General features: G+C 37.6%; 1 pseudogene; it reads left to right on the top strand.

Annotated features, from left to right (window-relative positions):
- The first annotated feature begins 3,745 nt into the window (after window positions 1-3,745).
- LOC133071939 (mitotic spindle assembly checkpoint protein MAD2A-like) lies at window positions 3,746-4,395 on the top strand (annotated as a pseudogene).
- Window positions 4,396-26,321: the final 21,926 nt, after the last annotated feature.

The raw sequence follows: 26,321 nt of genomic DNA, 5'->3' as shown, positions 1-26,321 counted from the left end.
TAATTTCCCTTATTGAAGGGAATATCTGCCTTACTCATTATATCTTACTTTCATAATACATACACAGCTTCAAGATAGACTCTGTTATCATGTGTATTAATAATCTCTGATTATTATTAATTAGTAATATTAAAAATAGTTTGATCTTTTTGAGCTTTATTCTGCATGATCTACCACACACAATTAATATGTGTGTTTTTCTTTTCACTTCTGAAATATCATTCAGCCTTATTGACAATTCTAATACCTTTAATAAATAAAACTTGGTTTAATCTGGTGGAAATATTGGCTGAGCCTTTCATTCATTAATTCAACAAATGTAACTGAACACAAATTATGTACAAGTAAGTCTAGGAGCATTACAAAGTTTACTTTTGCTATTGACCAAGTTTTCTAATATGCTGTCAGTCTCTTCAACTAAAAACTCAAGGCAGTGAATTTTAGTTTCTACCCATTTCCTGGGAAATTCTTGATAATTTATACTGTTATAGGTAGTAGCAGCAAGTGAACATTAGAGTGAAAGGGGAAAATCTACTGCTATTATAAGAACAAGATGATTTTAAGAATAGAATTGGGAGGAAATATTTAAGCCAGATATTAACATTCCTAGAAAACACAGGGAATCCAAAATGTACTATAGCCAGAGAGTAGGTAGAAATAAACTGGTAACGATAAGAAAAGGGAAAATAAGCATGACACAAACTTGGGGGGTTGTTTTTAATACATGGATCTTTTATTTACCTGTATACATGGCCATAGTAAATGACCTCAACACTCAGTGGCATAAAGCAATAAATATCATTCTTATACTTACAATATTAATATTTGAGTTTCTGGAAAAGGCTATGTTTTAAATTGCAGTTTTAAGAGGCTACTGGAGTTTGACTGATTCAGTCTGTGTTCAGCTTGGCACTGAACCACAGTTTTGGTCCACACCAGCTTCAAATATTAAACTTTTTAGATTGGAGGGTATTCAAGGCAAGATTTTTTTCAGACATAGGTTGCAAGCTTCCAGAGAGATGGATGGAAATATATGATGATGCTTCTTTAGGCCAAGATTCAGAATGGATATGTATCAGCCTTTCACACATTACATTGATTGTTAAAAGAAATCATATGGCCAAGCGAAACATCAATGTATTAGTGTCCCGGTATCTCAGTGGTAAAGAATCTGGCTGCAATGCATTAAACACAGGAGACGCAGGTTGGTTCTGTGGGTCAGGAAGATCTTCTGAAGAAGGCAATGGCAACCCACTCCAGTATTCTTGCCTGGAGAATCCCATGGACAATGAGTTTGGGGGGCTACAGTCCATAGGGTTGCAAACAGTCAGACATGACTGAAGCAACAATGTAAGTCAGGGGAGGCCAAGAATATTTGCTGAATGGAAATATAATCTATCACATCAAGCCAAACTAGTATCTAAGGGTGCCACCACACCAAAATATACATTGTTTGGCTCAAAGATAAAAGAAAGTTAGATAGGATTAAGAAGTCTTGGAACAGAATTCATTTCAGACTCAAAATAAATTACACAGTGCTACAATTATTCATTCTTGGATGTGCAATAATGTCTTACTATATTTTCATGTTTTACAGCCAATATTTTTAAGCCACATCCATCTCTTTTCCTCTTCAGCTTCACATTTCAGCACACTGTTAAGAAACCCCAGGTACTTTATCCTTTGATGCCAGTTGAAAGTTAAGATCCTTTCCCCAGTACTTCTACTTAACAACCCAAAACACCCTAAGCAGATTCACTTCTTCTGCTCTCTGAAGCCATATTTGAATCAGCTTGGGAACATGCCCTTCTCTTCCTGGAGGATTGTATTATGGTAGATACTTTTGTTCAGTTGCTAAGCCAGGCCCGACTCTTCGTAACCACACGGACTGTAGCACATCAGGCTCCTCTGCCCAAGAACCAACCACATCTCCCAGAGCTTGCTCATATTCATGTTCATTGAGTCAGTGAAGCTATCTAATTGCCTCATCCTCTGTCACCCTTTCTTCTTGACTTCAGTCTCTTCCAGCATCAGGGTCTTTTCCAATGAGTCGGCTCTTCACATCAGGTGTTCAAAGTACTTAGTCATTCCAGTGGGTATTCAGGGTTGATCTCCTTTAGGATTGACTGGTTTGATCTCCTTGCAGTCCAAGGGACTCTCAAGAATTTTCTTCAGCACCACAGTTCGAAAGCATCCGTTTTTTGACACTCAGTCTTCATGACAGTCAACTCTCACATCCATACATAACTACTGGAAAAACCATAGCTTTGACTATAGGGGTCTTTTGCTGGCAAAGTGATGTCTCTGCTTTTTAATATGCTGTCTAGGTTTGTCATAGATTTTCTTCCAAGGAGGAAGTGTCTTTTAATTTCATGACTGCAGTCATTGTCTGCAGTGATTTTGGAGTCCAAGAAAATAAAAGCTGTCACTTCTTCCATATTTTGCCCTGCTATTTGGCACGAAATGATGGGACCAGATGCCATGATCTAAGATTTTTGAATGTTGAATTTCAAGCTAGCTTTTTCACTTTCCTCTTTCACCCTCATCAAGAAGCTCTTTCATTCCTTTTCACTTTCTGCTATTAGAGTGGTATCTTCTGCATATCTGAGGTTGCTGATATTTCTCTCAGTAATCTTGATTACAGCTTGTGATTCATCCAGCCTGGCATTTCACATGATGTACTCTGCATAGAAGTTAAATAAGTTGGGTGACAATATACAGTCTCAAGGTACTCCTTTCCCAATTTTGAGCCAGTCAGTTGTTCCATGTAAGGTTTTAACTGTTGCTTCCTGACTCACATACAGATTTCTCTGGAGACAGGTCAGGTGGTCTGGTACTCAAATTTCTAAGAATTTTCCACAATTTGCTGTGATCCACACAGTCAAAGGCTTTAGCAAAGTCAATGAAGCAGAAGTAGATGTTTTTCTGGAGTTCCCTTGCTTTCTTTATGGTCCAGTGAATGTGGGCAATTTGATTTCTGGTTCCTCTGCCTTTTCTAAACCCAGCTTGTACATATGAAATTCTTGGTTCATGTACTGAAATCTAGCTTGAAACGTTTTTAGCATAACTTTGGTAATTTATATCCTGTCTCAATGCATTGTAATAAGTGGTTTCCAAAACAATAGTCTGAAGACCATCTGAAGATTTGATAAAAATTCATGTATTGAGCCACACCCCAAACTCCATGAATGAAATCTGAACTCTGGATTATTAAAAATCCATTAATAATATTAATATAAAGAAATATTGCTGGAGTATTACTAACCTCAGGAAGCAAATTATGTGCTGAAATTTGAATATTTGTATCATTCATCAATACAAAGAGATTGACTATAATATTCTGAGCAGGGTCTAAAGATTGGAAAATGAAGGCCAGAAGATATGGTCACCTCTCAGTTAATATTGACACTGAATGAATAAATATATAAATAAAGCAAAAACACCTATTTTAAATTTTATTTTTCAGAGTAATTTATTCAAACACTTATGAAGAAACAAACTTAAAGGGACTTTATAAGGGCTAAGTTATTTGAACAATAAAGTGATCTAGAGCTCCAAATTAGGCTAAAATCTAAATGAACTCAAAACATGAAGTTAATTATAAGGTTCAAGTTAATGAGAATGGACAATAAGCTACATTTTTTAAAACCTATAATAAAACACAATTCAGGGGTCTGGAGGCGCTCCGGGCCTGCGCAGAGGGCGCGACGGCGTCCTGCGTCGTTCCTTTGGAAACGAGGGGCGGGAACTGCCCCGGAAGCCCCGGCGTCGCTGTCTGCCTGGCGGAAGCACCTACCGTCATCCGTGGGCCTGGCCATGGCGCTGCAACTCTCTTGGGAGCAATGCATCGCGTTGCGCGGGAGCGCCGAAATCGTGGCTGAGTTCTTCCAATGGTTGTGCAAGTGTTCAGTTCAGAAACTGGTGGTAGTCATCTCAAATACTTAAAGTGGAGAGGTCCTTGAAAGATGGCGGTTTGATGTTGAGTGTGACAAGACTGCAAAAGATGGCCGTGCACCCCGAGAAAAGTCTCAGGAAGCTCTCCAAGACGAGATCCGTTCAGAGATCAGACAGACCACAGCTACAGTAACATTTCTGCTGCTGTTGGAAGTTTCTTGTTCATTTGAGCTCCTCATTTATACAGACAGAGATCTGGTTGTACCTGAAAAATGGGAAGTCAGGACCACAGTTCATTACCAATTCTGAGGAGGTTCGTCTTCGTTCATTTACTGCTACAATTCACATAAAATTCCTGTCAATGACTGAGAATGAGATATGGACAATAATGTACTTGTAACTCTCAAATGTGGTTTTCCTACCAGATCAACTATAGTTGATATGTTTTATTTCATTGGTTAATTTTTAGATGAGGAAAACTTAGCATGATACTTTACTGAATCTGTGCAAAATTATTCCATTTTTGGTACCTATCTGATTTACCGTAGGGTTGACATAAGTTACTGGTGCAGACTACATCAGTACTGCAGTGTTACTTTCTTTGAAGGTAGTAACTGTAGGTGGAAAATTTTTTGCCAAATGCCTTTCTAAATCAAGCTTTTGGTCAAGTAGCTTGACTCAGAATGTAGAGAAATATTTAAATATAAAATAGAACAAAAGAAATATGAATATTTAGAATCTTCATTTAGATCCTGAAAGTAACTAATGATAGTCCATAAGTAGTGAAATATTGCTCTTATTGGGTCCTTTTGCCATTTATTTCATTTGTATAGTTTCCATATTGAAAAAAATGTCCAATCATTTGAGTTTAATTTATGTAACTTGAGCCTATAAAGCTGTGGATATTCAGTTCAGTTCAGTTCAGTTGCTCAGTCGTGTCCGACTCTTTGCGACCCCATGAGCCACAGAACGCCAGGCCTCCCTGTCCATCACCAACTCCTGGAGTTTACCCAAACTCATGTCCGTTGAGTCGGTGATGCCATCCAGCTATCTCATTCTCTTTCGTCCCCAATCGCTCCCAGCATCAGGGTCTTTTCTAATGAGTCAGCTCTTCACATGAGGTAGTCAAAGTATTGGAGTTTCAGCTTTAGCATCAGTCCTTCCAATGAACACCCAGGACCCATCTCCCCTAGGATGGACTGATTGGATCTCCTTGCAGTCCAAGGGACTCTCAAGAGTCTTCTCCAACACCACAGCTCAAAAGCATCAATTCTTCAGCGCTCAGCGTTCTTCACAGTCCAACTCTCACATCCATACATGACTAGTGGAAAAACCAAGCGTTGACTAGACAGACCTTTGTTGGCAAAGTAATGTCTCTGCTTTTTAATATGCTGTCTAGGTTGGTCATAACTTTCCTTCCAAGGAGTAAGCATCTTTTAATTTCATGGCTGCAATCACCATCTGCAGTGATTTTGAACTGGATATTCCCACTCTTCAAATTGTTGTGATACAGAACTCTTAAGAATGTCTTATTATGTTTTATAAAATCAAGCTTTAAATGATTATAATGAAATATAGTTAAATGTGTATGTTTTAAATTTGTATTAAATTTTTTGTATTGGTGTGTTGATACAGTTAAGTAGTTATGGATTCAGTATGGCATATTATTTCTTGTGCCTACTATGTTGTAGGGAGGGCCTAAGGATACAAAGTTGAGTAAGTCTTGAGCTGCTTTCAATTTATTGGACAAGCTTTTATTAAACCTCCTTCACCCTATAACAGTAGATTTAAAATAAACATTGTTCTTTATGTAAATAATAATAATAAAATAAAATTCAACTAGTTGAAAAGAGAAGAAATCTATCAAGTGGAACAAAATCAGAGAATATATTGTTAGGGTCCTGATTAATAGAGCTGACTCTGGAGGGGTCAGCATCAGAAACCAGGTCGCCTTCATTCCCAAAAATAGTATCTATAGTATTTCATATAGTTGAATACCAGTAGAAGCAGCCTCTACAGCTAATCCTGTCCTCTTTCAAAGGAACACCATACACATATCTGGGCATGTATGGCAGCCAATATCTCATTTCACATAAAGTTCATGTACTGTATTTTATCTGCAGCATGGACACCTATATGTGCCCCAAAATGTTGTTTAATCCCATGCAAAATTCCCATTTCAACCCCTACTCTTTAATTGACCCAGGCAAACATATATTCCTTGATCCTGAAGTTGGAGCTTAGATACTTAAGGTGAGGGTCTTTGTGTTATGGATATGAATGACTTAATGAACCTGCTCTAAGATCTTCATCAAAGCTTTGAAAACAGTGAAACATAACTCTACACATCAAGCATGTATACCATAATTAGAAAAATAACACTGAAATAGATTCAACCCATTTTACTAAAGAACTTCACACTGTCACTTCTCAGTGTTTAACAGTTGAGCATACATAAATCCAAGCAATTTTCATTGATTTTAGCTTCCTTGGTAAAAACTGGGAGAGCAAAAACATAAACTTGCCAAGATGTATAATGACTCACTAGAAATTCAGTGTAATAATGCACAAGGAGAAAATATATGACTTGTGGAATCAATGAGGGAAACAAGAAAGGAATATGCAGTGTAATATAAAAAATAATATACAAATAAACAAAAACACAGAATTTAGAACAGTATAAACAGGCCTAATTTTACTCAGATAAAGAAAGAAACATAATGCTGATTTTGCTATAAGCAGTGTCATATAAATCAATGTTGTTAAAGTTAAGATTTTCAGTATGCAATTGCCAAGAATTTGAGTTGAGTTTGAAAATATTTTTATGGCAGCAAGGACCATTTTGTTATGTACTGATTCTACACCATTAACTACACTGCCATCTAATACAATGTTTTTTATATCAGTGATAATAGGACTGAATTCCAGGAATAGAGAATATTAGGGAGTTATAGATTCACTCATAAACAATATTGGTGATAAGCAACTGAATATTAAATCTCTAACCTGAACCTGAAAGCATGTTGTGTGTCATGCATGTTATCTTAAATCAATAAATATGTAGGTCTTAAATTTTGCTGTTTCTGACATTCTCATGGCAAAAAACTTTTTGCCAGAAAAAGACAATTTAATCTTAATAACAATGTTCAGCCACCTTTTTATAATTAGCATTCTTTCAAATATTAAATTTATAAATGCAATTAAATCTAATGAATGAATCTAAAATTGGATATTTGGGGACATCTCAAATATATTGTGGTCTTCCCTTGTGGCTCAGCTGGTAAAGAATCCTGCAATGCGGGAGACCTGGGTTCAATCCCTGGGTTGGGAAGATCCCCTGGAGAAGGGAAAGGCTACCCACTGCAGTATTCTGGCCTGGAGAATTCCATGAACTGTATAGTCCGTGGGGTCACAAAGAGGCAGACACAACTGAGTGACTTTTACTTCATTTCACTTCAGATATATTGTGATATGCTTGCCTGTTATGTGGTGGTCGCAAAAATTTTTTTTTCATTTTTAAGAATTGCAAATCTTATTACTTGGGATTGCTGAAGACTACCCACCTTGATCCAACTTCTGGACCCTAAAAATCCCAAATTCAAGAAATATAAGAAAATGCTGAGCATCCTTTGTTTAAACTACTCAGCAGATATGATTAGGTAATTCTTAATGTCCACAAGTTCAGATAATTTAACTGCACCAATAGAAATTTTTGATCCCAGCACAGAATTAGTAGTTCATTTGAAGCACATATTGGTTTCTGTTTAGCAAGATGAGACAATTCAAGCCTAAGTCTCAGGTTTCCTTTCAGTTACCTCTGCCTCTTTTTAGCAACCATGGCGTATCTGTCTAATTTATTTAATTCCCATTTTTATTGCCACTACTTCTTAGTTTCATATTTAACTTTTCTAGTTTACATACTTTCCTATATTCCAACACACAATATTACATTTCTCAAAATGCATACATAAATCAAGTTATATATAACGGAATTTCTCATGAGAGAATTCATGATTAGAAAATTATTTCTGATTTTAAGAATTTCTAGGCAAATACATAAGCAGAGACTTAAAAATATAAGCTTTGAAACTAGAAAGCATACCACATCAAACCAGCATATTACAAATAAATATACTTGATAGTGAAGAGGATTCCTAGAACCTGAGAAAAAGGAAATTAAGACTCAAGTCAAATAATACATAGCCTTTTCAACTATACTGTTTATACAAGTTACTTAAATATGAAAATTGAGTAATTCACATAAAAATGCTAAAACAGTTGCTAAATCAATTAAGTATAAATTTATTTATTTATATTAAACTGTATAGAAAAATACTTCATCTATACTGTTGGTTCACTCATTTTCAACTAATTTTGCTTGTAGGGTATAAAGTTCCAACTTCAAATTATATAACTCTCTTCCATTTTCTGCCATCATAATAAATTTATGAAATTGAAAAATCTTACCTGATTAAAATGTAATCTAGTACATAATACCCAGGATAAGCAAACTTAGTAAACTATTCCTCATGAGCAGTGGTGTTTTAACAGGGCCCATATAAGGGCTTCCCTGGTGGTTCAGATGGTAAAGAATCCACCTGCAATGCAGCAGACTGGGGTTCAATTCCTGGGTTGGGAAGATCCCCTGGAGAAAGGAACAGCAACCCACTCCAGTATTCTTGCCAGGGAAATCTCATGGACAGAGGAGCTTGGAAGTCTATATATCAGACACAACTGAATCAGACACAACTGAAGTGACTTAGCATGCACACGTATAAGTGCTTATGAAAAGTGAAAGTGTTGGTCACTCAGGGGATTTTCCCATCTCCACAGATTTTCCTGACCCACAGACAGAACCCAGGTCTCCCACATTGTGGACAGATCCTTTACTGTCTGAGCCCCCAGGGAAACCCCATAGGTCCTTGCAAGTGCTAATTTCAAAAGCATCTACTCTAGTGTAAATGGACTGCTTAAAGGCTGTAATAACCTATGATTTTTTTTTTTTTCCCTCCCAGTAGACATTGAGCCATTTTAGGGCAAGACTGATCTGAGCTCAACATTGATCTGATGTTGAAACTCTACAGTCAAAAAACTAAGATCATGGTGATATCTTACAGTGAACAATGTTGGGTTCATGATCTCAGAAGAAGATTTAGCTTTGGGACCAGGGACCAGGCTTGATCACTCAAGAGCTTTTGTGTAGCAGAGTTTTATGAAAGTATGAAAAGGAGCAGAGAAAGCTTCTGACGTAGACATCAGAAGGGGGATGGAGAGTGCCCCCATCCCTAGTCTCAGCAAGGGAATTTTATACTTTTTTAATTGGTTATTACAATAAATCAAAATAATGTCTCAAGATTGTAAAGATCTTACTAGACCCACTCCCACAATTTACATTTTAAGATAACAGGATTAGTCAGAAGGTATTCAGGAAGGAGAAACATGTCCTCAAGTAGGATACATTATTACTTATTGATACTTATTGTTACTGATTATCCTTTCTAAGGAATGTAGGAGGAAAAAAATGTTTGTCCTTTCCTCCTCCTTGAGAATTCCAGATCCCTATTTCCTTGAGAGTCCCAGATCCCTTTCTCCTCCTCAGGGACCCTGGACTTCTTATCAACCGGCCTAGGAATTGACTATCTCAATGGCCACAGTCCCATCACTTCATGGCAAATAGATGGGGAAACAATGGAATCAGTGACAGACTTTATTTTCTTGGGCTCCAAAAGCCTGCAGATGGTGACCACAGCCATGAAATTAAAAGATGCCTGCTCCCTGAAAGAAAAGATATGACCAATCTAGATAGCTTATTAAAAAGCAGGGACATTTCTTTGCCAACAAAGGTCCATCTAGTCAAAGCTATGTTTTTTCTAGTAGTCATGTATGGATGTGAAAGTTGGACTGTAAAGAAAGCTGAGCACTGAAGAATTGGTGCTTTTGAACTCTGGTGTTGGAGAAGACTCTTGAGAGTCCCTTGGACTGCAAGGAGATCCAACCAGTCCATCCTAAAGGAAATCAGTCCTGAATATTCATTGGAAGGACAGAAGCTGAAGCTGAAACTCCAATACTTTGGCCACCTGATTTGAAGAACTGACTCATTGGAAAAGATTCTGATGCTGGGAAAGATTGAAGGTGGGAGGAGAAGGGCATGACAGAAGATGAGATGGTTGGACAGCATCACCAACTTGATAGACATGAGTTTGAGCAAGCTCTGGGAGTTGGTGATGGACAGGGAAGCCTGGTGTGCTGCAGTCCATGGGGTTGCAAAGAATCGGACATGACTGAGCGACTGAACTGAACTGAACTGATCTAAGTTCATGTGTTTGTGTCCCTGGCATGTAATGATGCTCCTTATACTTTTGTTGAAGGAATGAATAAGTTAATGAAAATGTATACTTCCACACCTGCCAAGCAGCCTTAAGATTAAGAGAGTCAGAAGCAAACTACAAATTTTTATGTTCTGGTAAAATAAGATTATTGTTGGCTTTCGATTTGCTTATGTTGTACATAAACTGATTGCCATTTAAAGAGAAAAAAAATAGTTTTAAATGATCAGTCTCTAGAGGAACTGATTCACAGAAATCGAGCCAGATGAAACTTTAAAGTAATAAACTGAAATACCTCAGAGGTAGAAATATAATTAAAAATTAGTATTACCTTTTTCTGTTTTATATACCTTGGGGAAGTCTAAGAAAATAAGCTTATCAAGGATAAATAAGGCCTAACATCCACTGAGATTATAAACTAATACTTTTCCTAAAAATAAAAAAGAGCAGAAAACATATGAACTTCTGCTAATTTATACTAATAATTTAGACAACTTGTCTATTTTATATTGCTATTAAAATATGAAAATAGTCCTGTACAATATTTGTATCTCATTGCAAATAACTAGGTCTTCAGGGTTTGAATACTTCTTTTTTACTGTGTGAATTACTTCATCATCTGCATGCCAAATATTCTGTGCTTGCAAATTGAAAAAGCTAATGATTAACAAAAGACTTTAAGAGGCACCTTTTACAAAATTTCCAGTGATGTTTACTTTGCTTCAGGATATTGTAGAATCTATGAAACTGATTCAGGGTCAAAAATGTCTAATGGACATGGTGATGAGAGACTACCAGATCACCCGTGATCTCAACTATGCAAAATTTATTCTGAATTAAGTGTGTTCAGAATAACACTTCATTGTTTTGATTCTGAATTTGTCAAGCAAATTACATTTAATCATGAAGAAAGCTTTTTAAAATAATGTGCTCTTACAATTCAATAACTAGCCCACCAACATGCTAATAAAAATGGACAAAAAGTTCTCTGTTGCATATGGAATACTGAGAAACTTTAAAGAAGCAGGCATAAGCTTAGAAAAACACTCTTCAGTATATTCCTGAATTTTCAGTGTGATTTGACTGTGTTATTAACACAGTGTTATTTTATTCAACCTATGAACTGTGGTATTCAGCTTCCAAATGTGAAATGTTATCACACAAAGGATCCATTAGAGAACATTCAATTGTTTTTTTAGGACAAAGACAATTATAAATTTACCTGTATTGTGTTGCTTGTTAAAGAACAACTTAGCAAAAATTGTAGCCTGGTATCAGATAAGCAGAAATTATCCAATAAAGGTAAAGAATATGTCCATTTTCACTGAGATGTTCAGAAATTCATTGTCATGAATTTTTGAAATAATGAAGAATATTCACCCTAAGTAAATAGGTCATCAGGCAGAAAACCCAGAGTGAACTCTGTTGGCGTCAGTGATACAGAAATAACAGTGTTGAAATTTGTCTAGATGAGTCAAAGGACGCTGAGGAGAAGTAATAACAAGATAATTTTCTACTCAGTGATCACTTTCTGCTTCAACGTTTCATGCACAAATATTCTTTCCAGAAACATAGCTTTTGAGCTCTGCTTAGGAAGTCATGAATCTGCAAATTTTAAACTCAACCTGTATTAGTAAGAGAGATAAATGAAAACAAGTATGCTAGCATTGGAATATATATTTTCCAAGAAAATCTTCAGAGCCAACATGATTGTGTATGTCCCAACATATCCATCCCACCCCACTTAGATTTGTACCTAGTCAACCACACCATAAGCATGTATCACAGGAAAATTTTGATACAGTTTAAAATGGGAAGCAAGGAGGCATAGAAGACATTTCAGAAATATTTCTATCAAAGTGTAATTTCAGGCCTGAATTGTAAAGGGTTAAATATCAACTAAGTGGTATGTCAAGTTGTCGTGGAGGTTTGACTTTTAAGAGACACAAGTGAAATTACAATCGCACCTCTATTGTTAGCACAAGTTCGAATGTTTTATAGTGAGTCATGTCATTGTATTTCATATTCTGAATCGGAATACTCTTCTCTACTAGTTGAATATATAAATTAACATTAAAAGCTGAAACAAAAGATAAATTATTTTTCCAACCTTATATCTACTTTCCTAAAATTTGTCTTGATGTTTCATGTACAATGGTATTGAGAAAAGGCAATGAGATTTGGAGAACCTAATAAAATTTCTGGCATGTAATAAATTGCAAATTTTTAAAATATTGATTTGCTAAAGTTTAATAATGGGAATTATTTATTCCACAGGGCATCTAGATTTATATGACTTAATGTCTTAAAGTAAATTATGATAAATCTGCCTTGTTAAAGGCAATCTCTACATTTTACATAGCAAATAATTTGCTGGTATATTGCTTTTCTGAACCAAAGTCCATTTTGTTCTTGGTGATTAACACACAATGATTACAAGAGAAAATAAAAAAAATTATGTTTTTCTATGTCTTAGAGTTGAATTTTAAAGGTCAGATACTCATTTTCATTATGTTATAAACTGTTGTCCCAGGTGACACTAGTGGTAAAGAACTCACCAGCCAATGCAGGAGACTTAAGAGAAGCGCATTCGATCCCTGGGTTGGGAAGATTCCCTGCAAGAGGAAATGGCAACCTGCTCCAGTATTCTTGCCTGGAGATTCCCATGGACAGAGGAGCCTGGTGGGCTGCGGTCCATAGGATTGCAAAGAGTTAGACACGACTGAAGTGACTTAGTACACACACCTGCATTAGATAGGACGGAGTTGCATAAACAATGCTAAATGGTTTCCCCAGGAAGAAATTTACAATACTTCACATAACTAAGAGCACTGATTATAAGACACGTCATTATTTCATGTACTACTAAGAATGATAAACATACCGACAGTTAAAGTGGAAAAATATTTAGGACTGATGGAATACAGTCTCCCCATAGAGCACATTACTTAAAAATAGGCTGCAGGTGCTGAAGGAGCTTCCCAGGAAACCATCAAGCCCTCGGCAGCATCCTGCCCCTGCCCAGGAAAACTATAACTACCAAATCATAAAACTGGTAAACCTAGCACCACTCACCCCTGCCATAGTTCAGTAAATGCCATTCTCATGATAGAAAGCTACCAAATCATGGAAGCAATGACTGCAGACCTATGAATTCCTCTGGCACATCATGCACCATAGAAGTGGATGTCTTGCTTATTTTGTCTTCTTTCCTTACATCCTTCATTATGGAATTCAAATTTCCCTGTAGTGCATCTGAGGCTCAAACCTTAATCACACCTGGAAAACTAGCTGCATAGGAACTTGGCATAAGAGCTCTAGCAGCCCAGCTTCCACAGTACAGAAAGAAACATGCCGAAGGCTGGAGGTGGGAGCGGACATTGCAGAAGCCATATTCCACACCTTCCATTCCACTTGTACTAGCAAGTGTGTGGCTGACTTTAGAATAGAATCTAGAAAGTGTGGTAGGTAGAATAATGCCCCTGCTCTCCAGAGATGCTTACATCCTAGTCCCTGGAATATGTTCTATTACATGGCAAAGTTACATTAAGGTTGCAGACGAAATTAAAATTGTTAATCAGCTGATCTTAAGATAGGGATATTATCCTGGATATGCAGGTGGGTCCAAAGTAATTATAGGAATCCTTAAAAGTGGAACAACAAAGTAATAGAAGAAACCAGAGGGGGATCACTATTAAACATTTGCCAAAGATGCTACACACTTGACCTTGGAGTCAGAGGAAGAGGCCATGAGCCAAGGAATGTGGGTGCCCTTTAAACAAGCTAGGAAAAGCAGAAAAATGGACTCCCCTAGATGCCCAGAAGGAATGCAGGTTGACCTCTGCATTCTAGCCCGCTGAGATCCAAGTTCAACTTCTGACCTACAGAATTGTAAGATAATTAATAGTGTTTGCTATCACTGCAATAGAAAACTGACACAGCAAATAAACAGCATGACCCTCTGCTTCATCAACCAGTGTTGTCAAATGTTGTCAAATAGTTGTCAATAGTTACGTTGTCTCAAGTGGCATTCTATCTCCTTCGGGAGAGTAAGGCACAGTATGTACTCTCAAGGACCTCCAGACTAATGAAGAATAGGGACAGCTAAAGAGAACCCTACAATACGCCGTGATCAATGTTGTAAGAGGACAAGTATAGACAAGCACATTCACGGAGGTGTGTAGAAAAGTCATATCTCTGTGCATAGGGTACATCACTGGTATTTTCTGAGTTGCTATGAAGGTGAGGGTGGGAGACAGCAGTAAGTTATATTATCAGTAATAAAAAAAAAAGGTCAGTTTTATATCCACACTAAGCTTTCAGACACTGAGTTTAATGATCTGAGAGTAATCATGTCTGATATGTGCAACGGGCTTTGTCATTTCTATCACATTCATGCTCTAGCAAATCAGGCAACTTTTCCTCAGTGTTTAAAAGTGCTGAATGATTTGCCACGCTGTTTAAAAGATTGTGATAGACACTATTACATAATGAAAAACACCTGGGATGTGCCTAAAGCTTTCTTAGAGGGAACACTGAAATCAGTGTTAATACTTTAGGCTACTTCCCTGGTACAAGCATTTGGGGAAAAAAAACCCTCCAGAGTCTGTAATTACTGCTTTACAGTAGTCATCATAGTCCCCACCAAGAGTCCTCCCGCCTCAATTTTCAGAAGTGAGAGAATCTGAGTAAGAAGGTAGGGGTAGAAGCAAATAGGGAGAGGAGACAGAGTGTAAAGATGAAATAATCTGCATATACATTCTCCCATCTGAATTTTTTTAAACTTCTTTCATTCTTACCTCTGGCCGAAAACTCAAATGAATTTTCAGAATTTGATAAGTGCTTATTATTGTTGCTAGATTCTCAGATAGGTTCTCCTTGGCATATTTGTTTATAATAGTTTCTGAAATGGGCCATAAACCAAAATCATTTACCACAAATTAATAAAGTGTAGATTAATGTCACAGTTTTCTCAATTTGGTTTTAACACTGATCTCCCAAGCCTTCCAATCAGAGATAGTCAAATTTGAGAAGTTGGCCCCTTTGGTTGTTAGGAACCTGGGTCTACCCTGATGGTCTGAATCCTGACTCAGCCCCTTTCTTCATGAGTGATTTGGGCAAACTTTTACTTGCTTCAATTTCCTACTGTGTTGTAGATTAATAATGGCACTGTCCTAACCAAAGGGATATTTGAGGATAAAATAAGAAAATATTAATTTTACATAGAATTACGGCCAACACATAGCAAGTGTTAACTATTCACTTGATACATAAATAAAATAGTTGAATTTAAATGACTAATTTCATATAAGGTACTTTTTAAAGTATCTTTTTAATGAGGACCATGTTTAAAGTCTTTATTGAATTTGTTGCAATATTGCTTCTTTTTTTATGCTTGACTTTTTGGCCATGAGGCATGTGGGATCTTGGTTGCCTGACCGGATATTGAACCCATACCACCTGCAATGGAAGATGAAGTCTTAATTGCTAGACTGCCAGAGAAGTCTCCGTATAAGGTATTAAAATTTCCGCAACACTTATGCTCTACCAGGCCACGTTTAAACACAATTAGGAGAGATTTTTTTAAAACATCTCTTCAGTCATTCATGTCGTGTGATGAGCTCGAGAAACAGTAGCAGATAAAATGGATGCAAAAAAGTCCAAACCTCATAGAGTGTAGTGGCAGATACGGATATTACACCAAGGCTTACACAAAAGGGCTTTGCTGGCAGATACAAGATATGGATGAATAAGATACATTTTAAGGTAAAAGTTACAAAATTCAGCCCATCATCCCTAACTTCATCAAAATTCAAACATTGGATAATCTCTGAGGACTAAACCATGCTGTGTGCATGACCTGACATGAAGATGGGCACCATGCCAAAAGAGTTTCTGCCAGGAAGTCCTTGTTGTATGAAACCAAAATGCGTCTTCTGCTACACTGAGTTCATTTTCCCCAGCATAGTCTTTGGCTGCAGAACAGGATGTCATCACTGTCAAAAAGAAACCACGATTCAACTTTATTTCTTAAACACTGTGATAATCTAGTCTTTTTAAAGCAATCTTGGGAGTTCTATGGAATGAAACTTTTAAAGTAGCAGCTAGGGAAAGATGAGAAGAAATTATTTGCCTTCAGGAAAAATACCCATGGGCAAGTAGACAATTTAACTTATATATTTTAATGATAAAAATGGTCACTGAAATTGAAAACTCCCGCTGAATCCATAACTGGCAATAATGAAAGTTCTATGAACTGTGAGATTTTTTAAAATTATTTTTAAGAGTTATTGAACTTTAGAAAACAAACTATCCTCTGTCTTTCTACCAGTTGGAGTTGAGAACAAACGCCCTTGGGTACAAATATAATTCGGGCCACACTGTAAGGAGTCATTTTCAAATCACTCACATTGAAAGAAAAAAGCATCAGTGAGGAGTAGAATCGCCCCATTCACATTCAAAGGGCCTGATAGGTGTTAAGACAGAAACTAAAATGGCTGTTCTTACAGCAGTGCGCCTCTCTCACCAGAAATAGAAATGATTAGGAAAAACACAGAAGTTTATCTGTACTGGGCAGTGTTAAGTAAGAGAGAAAATACATTCTAGCCGGGTAAAGCCAAAAGAGATCGTTTATAGAATCACTGAGCGTGCTGAATAAAACAGAATCAAGATGCTGCTTTCAGGAAAGACTCCCAAAGTGATAACTGAGAAGGAGCACCAAAAGGAGCACATCCTCCACGACCAGGCAAGCACTCACTGAAAGGAGAGTCTAGTTCTAGAGCGGTTCTCTCCATCCACACCAACACCGTGGTCAGAAAGCTCCCTCCACGGCTGAGAAGCCCCCTCCGTGCCATCAGTCCAGAACCACGCTATAAGGCTCACGATCAAAGTGGGGGTCCACGCAGACCTTTCGATGCCCGTGATGCTGTGCGCTGGACACTGGTATCTCTGCTAATTGTGCAAAGCAATAAACAAATGTATTGGTAAATAAGTGTCTTCACAATACTGCTTACCAGCAGAATCCTCAGAAAAACAGGAAATGTCCAGCTTTAGCCTTACTTTCTACTTGTCCAAGTGCAAACAAGTATTTCCAAGTCACTCTGGAATCCTAACCTGCCAAGAAAACTAAGGACTATGGTTTTCTAGCCTCTGTACTTTAGGAAATTTAACTAGAAAAAAATGTTGGAAAGGATGTCATAAACCAATCAAATATTATTCTACAAATTATGAATTTCAAATGAGACATCTTTAATAATTGATATTGATTCTTTGATGCCCAGAATAAATAGCATCAGCCCAACAGATCTACCCTCTAGGCAAACTGATTGATTTAAAATTCATGCTTGTGAGCAACCACACAAAGAACTAGCCATACCTCAAAAAATTTATCCAAATCTCTTGATTTTCTCAGAGAGATAGTAAAGATTTAGATAAAGGAAAAATGGCTAGAGACATCTGACTGACAATATAACTTTAAAAACCATTTGAGATTATTTTTTCTTTCTCAATTTCTCGGAAGAATACTGTGGTAGACAGATTTTTAAGATGACCCCCAGATTCCAATCTCCAGGGGTATACACCCTCTTTATGCCTTTCCTCTTGAGCCTGGGTGAGATGAGGTATTATGGATTTCATTCCAATTATTAGATGGCATTAAATGGCAAAGATGAAGGATTAGTTCAGTTCAGCCACTCAGTCACGTCCGACTCTTTGCGACCCCATGGACTGCAGCACGCCAAGCCTCCGCATCCATCACCAACTCCTGGAGTTTATCCAAATTCATGCCCATTGAATTGGTGCTGCCATCCAACCATCTCATCCTCTGTCATCCCCTTCTCCTCCTGCCATCAATTTTTCCCAGCATCAGGGTCTTTTCCAATGAGTCAGATCTTGGAATCAGGTGGCCAAAGGGTTGGAGTTTCAGCTTCAGCATCAGTCCTTCCAATGAACACCCAGGACTGATCTCCTTGAGGATGGACTGGTTGGATCTCCTTGCAGTCCAAGGGACTCTCAACAGTCTTCTCCAACACCACAGTTCAAAAGCATCAATTCTTCAGTGCTCAGCTTTCTTCACAGTCCAACTTTTACATGCATACATGACTACTGGAAAAACCATAGCCTTGACCAGATGGACCTTTGTTGACAAAGTAATGTCTCTGCTTTTTAATGAGTTGTCTAGGTTGGTCATAACTTTCTTTCCAAGGAGTAAGTGTCTTTTATTTTCCTGGCTGCAATCACCATCTGCAGTGATTTTGGAGCCCAAAAAAATAAAGTCTGACACTGTTTCCCCATCTATCTGCCATGAAATGTTGGGACTGGATGCCATGGTCTTAGTTTTCTGAATGTTGAGCTTTAAGCCAACTTTTACCTTCTCATCTTTCACTTTCATCAAGAGGCCCTTTAGTTCTTCTTCTCTTTCTTCCATAAAGCTGGTGTCATCTGCATATCTGAGGTTATTGATATTTCTCCCATCAATCTTGATTCCAGCTTGTGTGTCCTCCAGACCAGTGTTTCTCATGATGTACTCTGCATATAAGTTAAATAAGCAGGGTGACAATATACAGCCTTGACGTACTTCTTTTCCTATTTGGAACCAGTCTGTTGTTCCATGTCCAGTTCTAACTGTTGTTTCTTGTCCTGCATACAGATTTCTCAAGAGGCAGGTCAGGTGGTCTTATATTTCCATCTCTTTCAGAATACAAAGGCTTTGGCATAGTCAATAAGCAGAAATAGATGTTTTTCTGGAATTCTCTTGCTTTTTCAATGATCCAACAGATGTTGGCAATTTGATCTCTGGTTCCTCTGCCTTTTCTAAATCTAGCTTTAACATCTAGAAGTTTATGGTTCACGTATTGCTGAAGCCTGGCTTGGAAAATTTTGAGCATTATTTTGCTAGGGTGTGAGATAAGTGCAATTGTGTGATAGTTTGAGCATTCTTTGGCATTGCATTTCTTTGGGATTGGAATGAAAACTGGCCTTTTCCAGTCCTGTGGCCACTGCTGAGTTTTCCAAATTTGCTGGCATATTGAGTGCAGCACTTTCACAGCATCATCTTTTAGGATTTGAAATAGCTCAACTGGAATTCCATCATCTTCACTAGCTTTGTTCATAGTGATGCTTTCTAAGGCCCACTTGACTTCACATTCCAGGATGTCTGGCTCTAGGTGAGTGATCACACCATCGTGGTTATCTGGGTTGTGAAGATCTTTTTTGTACAGTTTTTCTGTGTATTCTTGCCACCTCTTCTTAATATCCTGTACTTCTGTTAGGTCCCTACCATTTCTGTCCTTTTTGAGCCCATCTTTGCATGAAATGTTCCCTTGGTATCTCTAATTTTCTTGAAGAGATCCCTAGTCTTTCCCATTCTATTATGGGATAGAAGGTGAAGGATACTACTTATGAAATTAAGATCTCCAATTTGTTGATTTTGAGTTAATAAAAATGAAGATTACCCCTGGTGAGTACGATTTCATCAGGAGAAGCTTTGAAGAGGGATAGAGCCCTTCATGGAAAGAGATTCCCCTGCTGGTCTGCAGGGAGTGAGCTGCCATGTTTTGAGAGACAAGCCCCACATGTGACGGCCCAGAGAGTGGACTTTAGGAGCTGAAAGTGCTTCTAATCTACAGGCAATGTAAAATGGATACTTCAGTGACACAACTGACAGGAAATTCATAATTCCAAACCTAATGAGTTTGGAAAAGGACTTTAAATGAACCTCAGATGACTTTGGAGCCCCATGAACACTTTGCTTGCTTCTTTCTCAATTCCAACCAGAGAACCAACTGGGCTATGCACACATTTCCAACCTACAGACACTTTGAAGTAATAAATGAGTGTGTTTCAAGCCATTAACTTTTTGATAGTTTCTTATACTGCAACAGAAAACTAATACATATATGAATACAATTTTACCAAGACTTTTCAAACATACTTTATTTATACATGTTCTTTTTTAATGTGGAAGTGCTTTATTAAAGTCAATAAGAAAGAATTAGGAAAACCAAAATATTAACTTTAATGCATGTCTACCAGTGTCTTAATGGGCTTCCCCAGTGGCTCAGCAGTAAAGAACGCATTTGCAATGCAGGAGACCCAGGTTCAATCCCTGGGTTGGGAAGACCCCCTGGAGAAGGAAATGGCAATTCCCTCCACTACTCTTGCCTGGGAAATCCCATGGACAGAGGACCCTGGCAGGTTACAGTCCATGGGGTTGCAAGAATCAGACATGACTTAGCAACTAAACCTAAACCACCAGTGCCTTATAAAGTGAAATGAAGTATTTTTAATCTCTTTGTACACTTTAAGTATGTTAATATCAAAGCCTTGGAGTTACAAATTTAGATCATTCAATTTGCACAAAATGTATAATACATAACCTAAGTGGCAAACTCCATTCTTATTGTTTAGTATATTAACCTAATCAGACTTACAGTCTGTTAAAAAAAAATCCAATATCATTTTTCAGTTCAAGTGCAGATCTTAAAGTAGGACCCCATAGCATTTATATCATTTATTAATTTCAATTCTTAGATAAATACATAGCTAGGTAAGGCATAGAGTCGTGCTATGAGTTTGTTTTATGATGAATTAATCAATCACAGTTCTCAAACTTTCTAATGCCCCTTTGCTTTCCTTTACTGGACCTTTCTCTCAGAAGAAATTAAGTTACTTGACAGTAGTCATGAGACGGAACAGAACATGCCATCCACAGAAAATTACGGTCAGTTGAACTGTCCCACTCTATTAAATATCTAAGAACATCCTTATAGTGCTTTAAACATATTTTCTAATATAGTTCTTTACCCTTAAAATAAATTGTATGAGACAGAAAAGTATTGATTAAAAGAAGGAATCTAAAACTGATACATTCAACAGTCTACCCGTTTGATTCCCACATAATGTTTAATTTCCATAATGCCCCATAGTGAGATGCAGAACGGGGACGAGCCAGGCCTTCATTCCGTAAACTGAAGCAACAGTTCTGAAAGCACACGAATAGCCTGTCAAGTTAACTTTCTGAGTTTCATAGAACTTGAAGATATGGAATTTTATTCCTATTAAACTATCCATATCTAGACACACAAGATTGATATTACTTAGAAAGAAAAGGGAAACAGCCGAACCCACTAATGTTGGTTTAATACGTACATTACAGTGGTGATAATTTTATGCCTTATATATTCTTTCTCAGCATTCTATGAAATAAAGTTCACACTATGACAAGTAATCTTTGGGACTTTTTTTCCGTTCATATGATTAATATTCTATAATAATGTCCTGATGAACAAACAAGTCAATTTACCTTATAATTCTATTATTTTAGCCAATGTAGCACCATTGAACAAGACTTTTGAGTGTACAAATCTGAAAGCTTTCCCCTCTTCCCATGATCCTATTTTATCTGATTCAAAGATAACAGCCATTCACCTCATTTGTCTTATTCTTATTTTAGTTTATGTAAATATGTACCTACAAACATTCCCACTTTAGCTAATTATTGTTAGAATATTGCCAAAATCCAAGGAATTTTTTTCACACATATGCATGCTATTATACATTCACAGGAGAAAAATGCTTCTAGGTGCTTCCAGAAGATATTCATCTTTCCATATCCTCTTGTTTATAATGCCATAGTGACAGTATTCCCATGAGTAATGAGATGGCAAAATTCACTGCTGTCTTGTTTTTTTGTTGTTGTTTATCTTTTTTTATGATTGACCTACTGTTATTTTTTTCATTCAGATAATTTTTAGTTAACATTCCCAGTCCATTAAGTTCTAATTTATATGCTTCTGTGCAAAACTACAGTGAATAATTCTAGCTCAATATTCAATTACTTAAATATACTGCTTGCTTTTTCTTATATGATTAGCAGAAACCAAGCTAAACTGTACTACATCTTTGCTATTGATACATCTTTGTGACTACTGAAAAAATTGTCATTTGTTCCAGGCTCCAGAAATTAATGTTGGCTTTAAAATAATTTTCTGTTTCTGTATATATTTTTTAATATTAAAGAACATTGTAATGAGAGAGAGACTTGCCAAACCTCAATATATGTGACTTCATTTGTAAACTTGAGCAAGTCACTCAGCATATTTAGGCCTTTCATTCTCTGTAACTAAAGTAACAGGATTATCTTAAAGCCCCTTAGGGTTCTGATGTTTCCAAGTTCTAATTTTCTCTAATGCATCAATTTCAAAAATCTTTCCTTGAACTTACTGTGTGGACAAGTAGTCCTTCATTTACATTATGCAAAACTATCAAAATCTCACATTTTTTAATGCAGAAACTATAACATAAGGCATGGAGCTTGGGAGATATTCAAATGTTTCTTTTTTATGACATCTCCTGGGTTCCATCTTCTGTAGTCCATATGAGGTCTGAGATTGGATTACACTGCAGAATCAGAGTGTCTATAGTTGACTGTTTACGATTATATAACCTATATAACCCAATCTTTCCTCTGCGGTAGATAAGAACTTCCTAAGGAGAAAAATTTGCTGCTCCAGGAGAAAGCCCAAATGATTTCAAACTTGCAACTTCAAGTATGCTGTATGCAAATATTGTTTCTGCCTCCTTCTCACCCTTTGCGGCAGCTTGTTTGGGATGCCCTTGGTAACTCAGTTTGCATGAATAAACCATTAAAAAAAAATTCTCATTCTACTAGTACTTTCTGCATTTCCCAATGTAAGGTAATACATCTCCAATAAATTTCAAAAAAGACAGAATGGTACATGGTCAGTTAAAATCCAAACACACACACACATACACCAGGAATAGAACTAATGCAAAGAGGTAGAAAGTAAGGTTTGGTAGAAAAGAAAAGGTTATTTAGGGAAAGGCTTCATAGAAGAGAACCAAATTTCTTTAGGGTTGATTCCTTCTTATCTCACATCAAGAACCAATTACTTATTTTTAATTTTTTTTTTAATTTTAAAAAGTTATTTATTTTTAATTGAATGATAATTTCTTTACAATATTGTGTTGTGTTGGTCTCTGCCATACATCAAGATGAATGAGCCACAGGTATACACATGTTCCTTCCCTCTTCACCCTCCCTCCCAACTCCCCACCCACTCCAACCCTCTCGGTTGTCAGAGAGCCCGGGCTTGAGCTTTCTGAGGCATACAGCAAATTCCCACTGGCTATCTGTTTTACATATGGTAGTGTATATGTCTCCAAGCTACTCACTCCATTCATCCCACCCTCTCCTCCCCGCCACCACGCCCTTAAGTCTGCTCTCTATGTCTGCATCTGCATTGCTGTCCGGTGAATAGGTCCATCAGTACCATCTTTCTAGATTCCATATATGCAAAGAATCAATTACTTTAAAAAGACTAGCAAAAAAGGTATATTTTTCTGGAGTCTACACTATCTTCTCTCTATATTTCACTATTCAACCTCATTTGTCAACTCCTCTAACTAATGCTCTCTCAGTTCAAGTCAGCTCAGTCACTCAGTCATGTCTGACTCTTGCAACCCCATGGACTGCAGAACGCCAGGCTTCCGTGTCCATCACCAGCTCCCGGAGTTTACTAAAACTCATGTCCATCTCGTTGGTGATGCCATCCATCCATCTCATACACTGCCATCTCCTTCTCCTCCTGCCTTCAATTATTCCCAGCATCAAGGTCTTTTCCAGTGAGTCAGTTCTTCACATCAGGTGGACAAAGTATTGGAGTTTCAGCTTTGGCATCAGTCCTTCCGATGAATATTCAGGATTGATTTCCTTTAGGATGGACTGGTTGGATCCCCTTGTATTCCAAGGGACTCTCAAGGGGCTTCTCCAACACCACACTTTAAAGGCATCAATTCTTTGGCACTCAGCTTTCTTTATAGTCCAACTCTCACATCCATACGTGACTACTGGTAAAAACCATAGCTTTGACTAGATGGACCTTTGTTGGCAAAGTAATGTCTCTGCTTTTTAATATGCTGTCTAGGTCGGTCATAGCTTTTCTTCCAAGGAGCAAGTGTTTTTTAATTTCATGGCTGCAGCTACCATCTGCAGTGATTTTGGAGCCCCCCAAAAATAGTCTGTCACTGTTTCCATTGTTTCCCCATCTATTTGCCATGAAGTGATGGGACCAGTTGCCATGATCTTAGTTTTCTGAATGTTGAGTTTTAAGCCAACTTTTTCACTCTTGTCGTTCACTTTCATCAAGAGGCTCTTTAGTTCTTCTTCACTTTCTGCAATAAGGGTGGTGTTATCTGCATATCTGAGGTTATTGATATTTCTCCCAGCAATCTTGATTCCAACTTGTGCTTCTTCCAGCCCAGCGTTTCTCATGATGTACTCTGCATGTAAGTTAAATAAGCAGGGTGACAATATACAGCCTTGACATACTCCTTTTCCATTTTGGAACCAGTCTGTTGTTCCATGTCCAGTTCTAACTGTTGTTTCTTGTCCTGCATACAGATTTCTCAAGAGGCAGGTCAGGTGGTCTGGTATTCCCATCTCTTTCAGAATTTTCCACAGTTTGTTGTGATCCACACAGTCAAAGGGTTTGGCATAGTCATTAAAACAGATGTTTTTCTGGAATTCTCTTACTTTCTTGATGATCCAACAGATTTTGGCAATTTGATCTCTGGTTCCTCTGCCTTTTCTAAATCTAGCTTGAATATTTGGAAGTTCATGGTTCACGTGGTATTGAAGCCTGGTTTGGAGAATTCCCTCTAGTATATGTTAAATATCTCCCAGGTTGTGTGATAGCCAGAGTTACCAAGTTGAGAGCTGAGAGTCATGAGGATTAGAGAGAACCGGTAAATTTTCAAAAGTAAAGTTGTTGGTAAGCAAGAACAGCAATGCATATTTGACTATAAACTAAAATACATGATTTTTGAAAATGTGGGGATTCTGTGCGTTAAATCTGGAGACCAACATTTATTCATGTATGTGTGTATGTGCTCAGTTGTATCCATCTCTTTGTGTCCCCATGGACAGCAGCCCACCAGGCTACTCTGTCCTTGTGATTCTCCAGGCGAGAATACTGGAGTGGATGGCTGTGCCTTCCTCCAGGGGATCTTCCTGACCCAGGGATCAAACATCTCTTGCATCTCCTGCTTTAGCAGCTAGATTCTTTACCACTAGCACCACCTGGGAAGCTCACGTTTATTTCTGCTCACCTACACCTCCCTTCATTGGTGGTTGAGACAACAACATTCATGCTGTGGCGGCAACTGCCATCACAGCTCACCAACCTTATTTCATCATTTTCCTGGACAACTTGCTCAACAGTATTTCCCAGCCTTTTTTTTTTCTTCTGCACTTGGAGATTGGCAGGTAGGATTTTATGCTCTAGCCAAGAGAATGTGACTAGCAATAATGAGCATTATTTCCAGGTCTTCTGTATAAAATGCCACCCCATGTAGAACTGTGTTTTTCCATTTTTCCCCTAGATTGATGCAGATGGACACAATAATCTGCAAGATTATGGTAGAAGCATAAGACAGAAGACGATCCCTGGAACATCACTTCAGGGAAAACACCTGTCATAAGGAAAACCCATTGTGGACTTTGTTTTTTTGTTTTTTTTTTTTTTTGTTTGTTTTTGTTTTTTTTATTAGTTGGAGGCCAATCACTTCACAACATTTCAGTGGGTTTTGTCATACATTGATATGAATCAGCCATGGATTTACACGTATTCCCCATCCCGATCCCCGCTCCCACCTCCCTCTCCACCCGATTCCCCCGAGTCCTCCCAGTGCACCAGGCTGGAGCACTTGTCTCGTGCATCCCTCCTGGGCTGGTGATCTGTTTCACCATAGATAGTATACATGCTGTTCTTTTGAAATATTCCACCCTCACATTCTCCCACAGAGTTCAAAAGTCTGTTCTGTATTTCTGTGTCTCTTTTTCTGTTTTGCATATAGGCTTATCGTTACCATCTTTCTAAATTCCATATATATGTGATAGTATGCTGTAATGTTCTTTATCTTTCTGGCTTACTTCACTCTGTATAATGGGCTCCAGCTTCATCCATCTCATTAGGAGTGGTTCAAATGAATTCTTTTTAACGGCTGAGTAATATTCCATGGTGTATATGTACCACAGCTTCCTTATCCATTCATCTGCTGATGGGCATCTAGGTTGCTTCC

The sequence above is a fragment of the Dama dama genome, chromosome 17 (genome assembly GCF_033118175.1).
Source record: "Dama dama isolate Ldn47 chromosome 17, ASM3311817v1, whole genome shotgun sequence".
Lineage (NCBI taxonomy): Eukaryota > Metazoa > Chordata > Mammalia > Artiodactyla > Cervidae > Dama > Dama dama.
The sequence above is the reverse complement of the archived record's forward strand: the minus strand, read 5'-3'. Positions and strand labels throughout refer to the sequence as shown.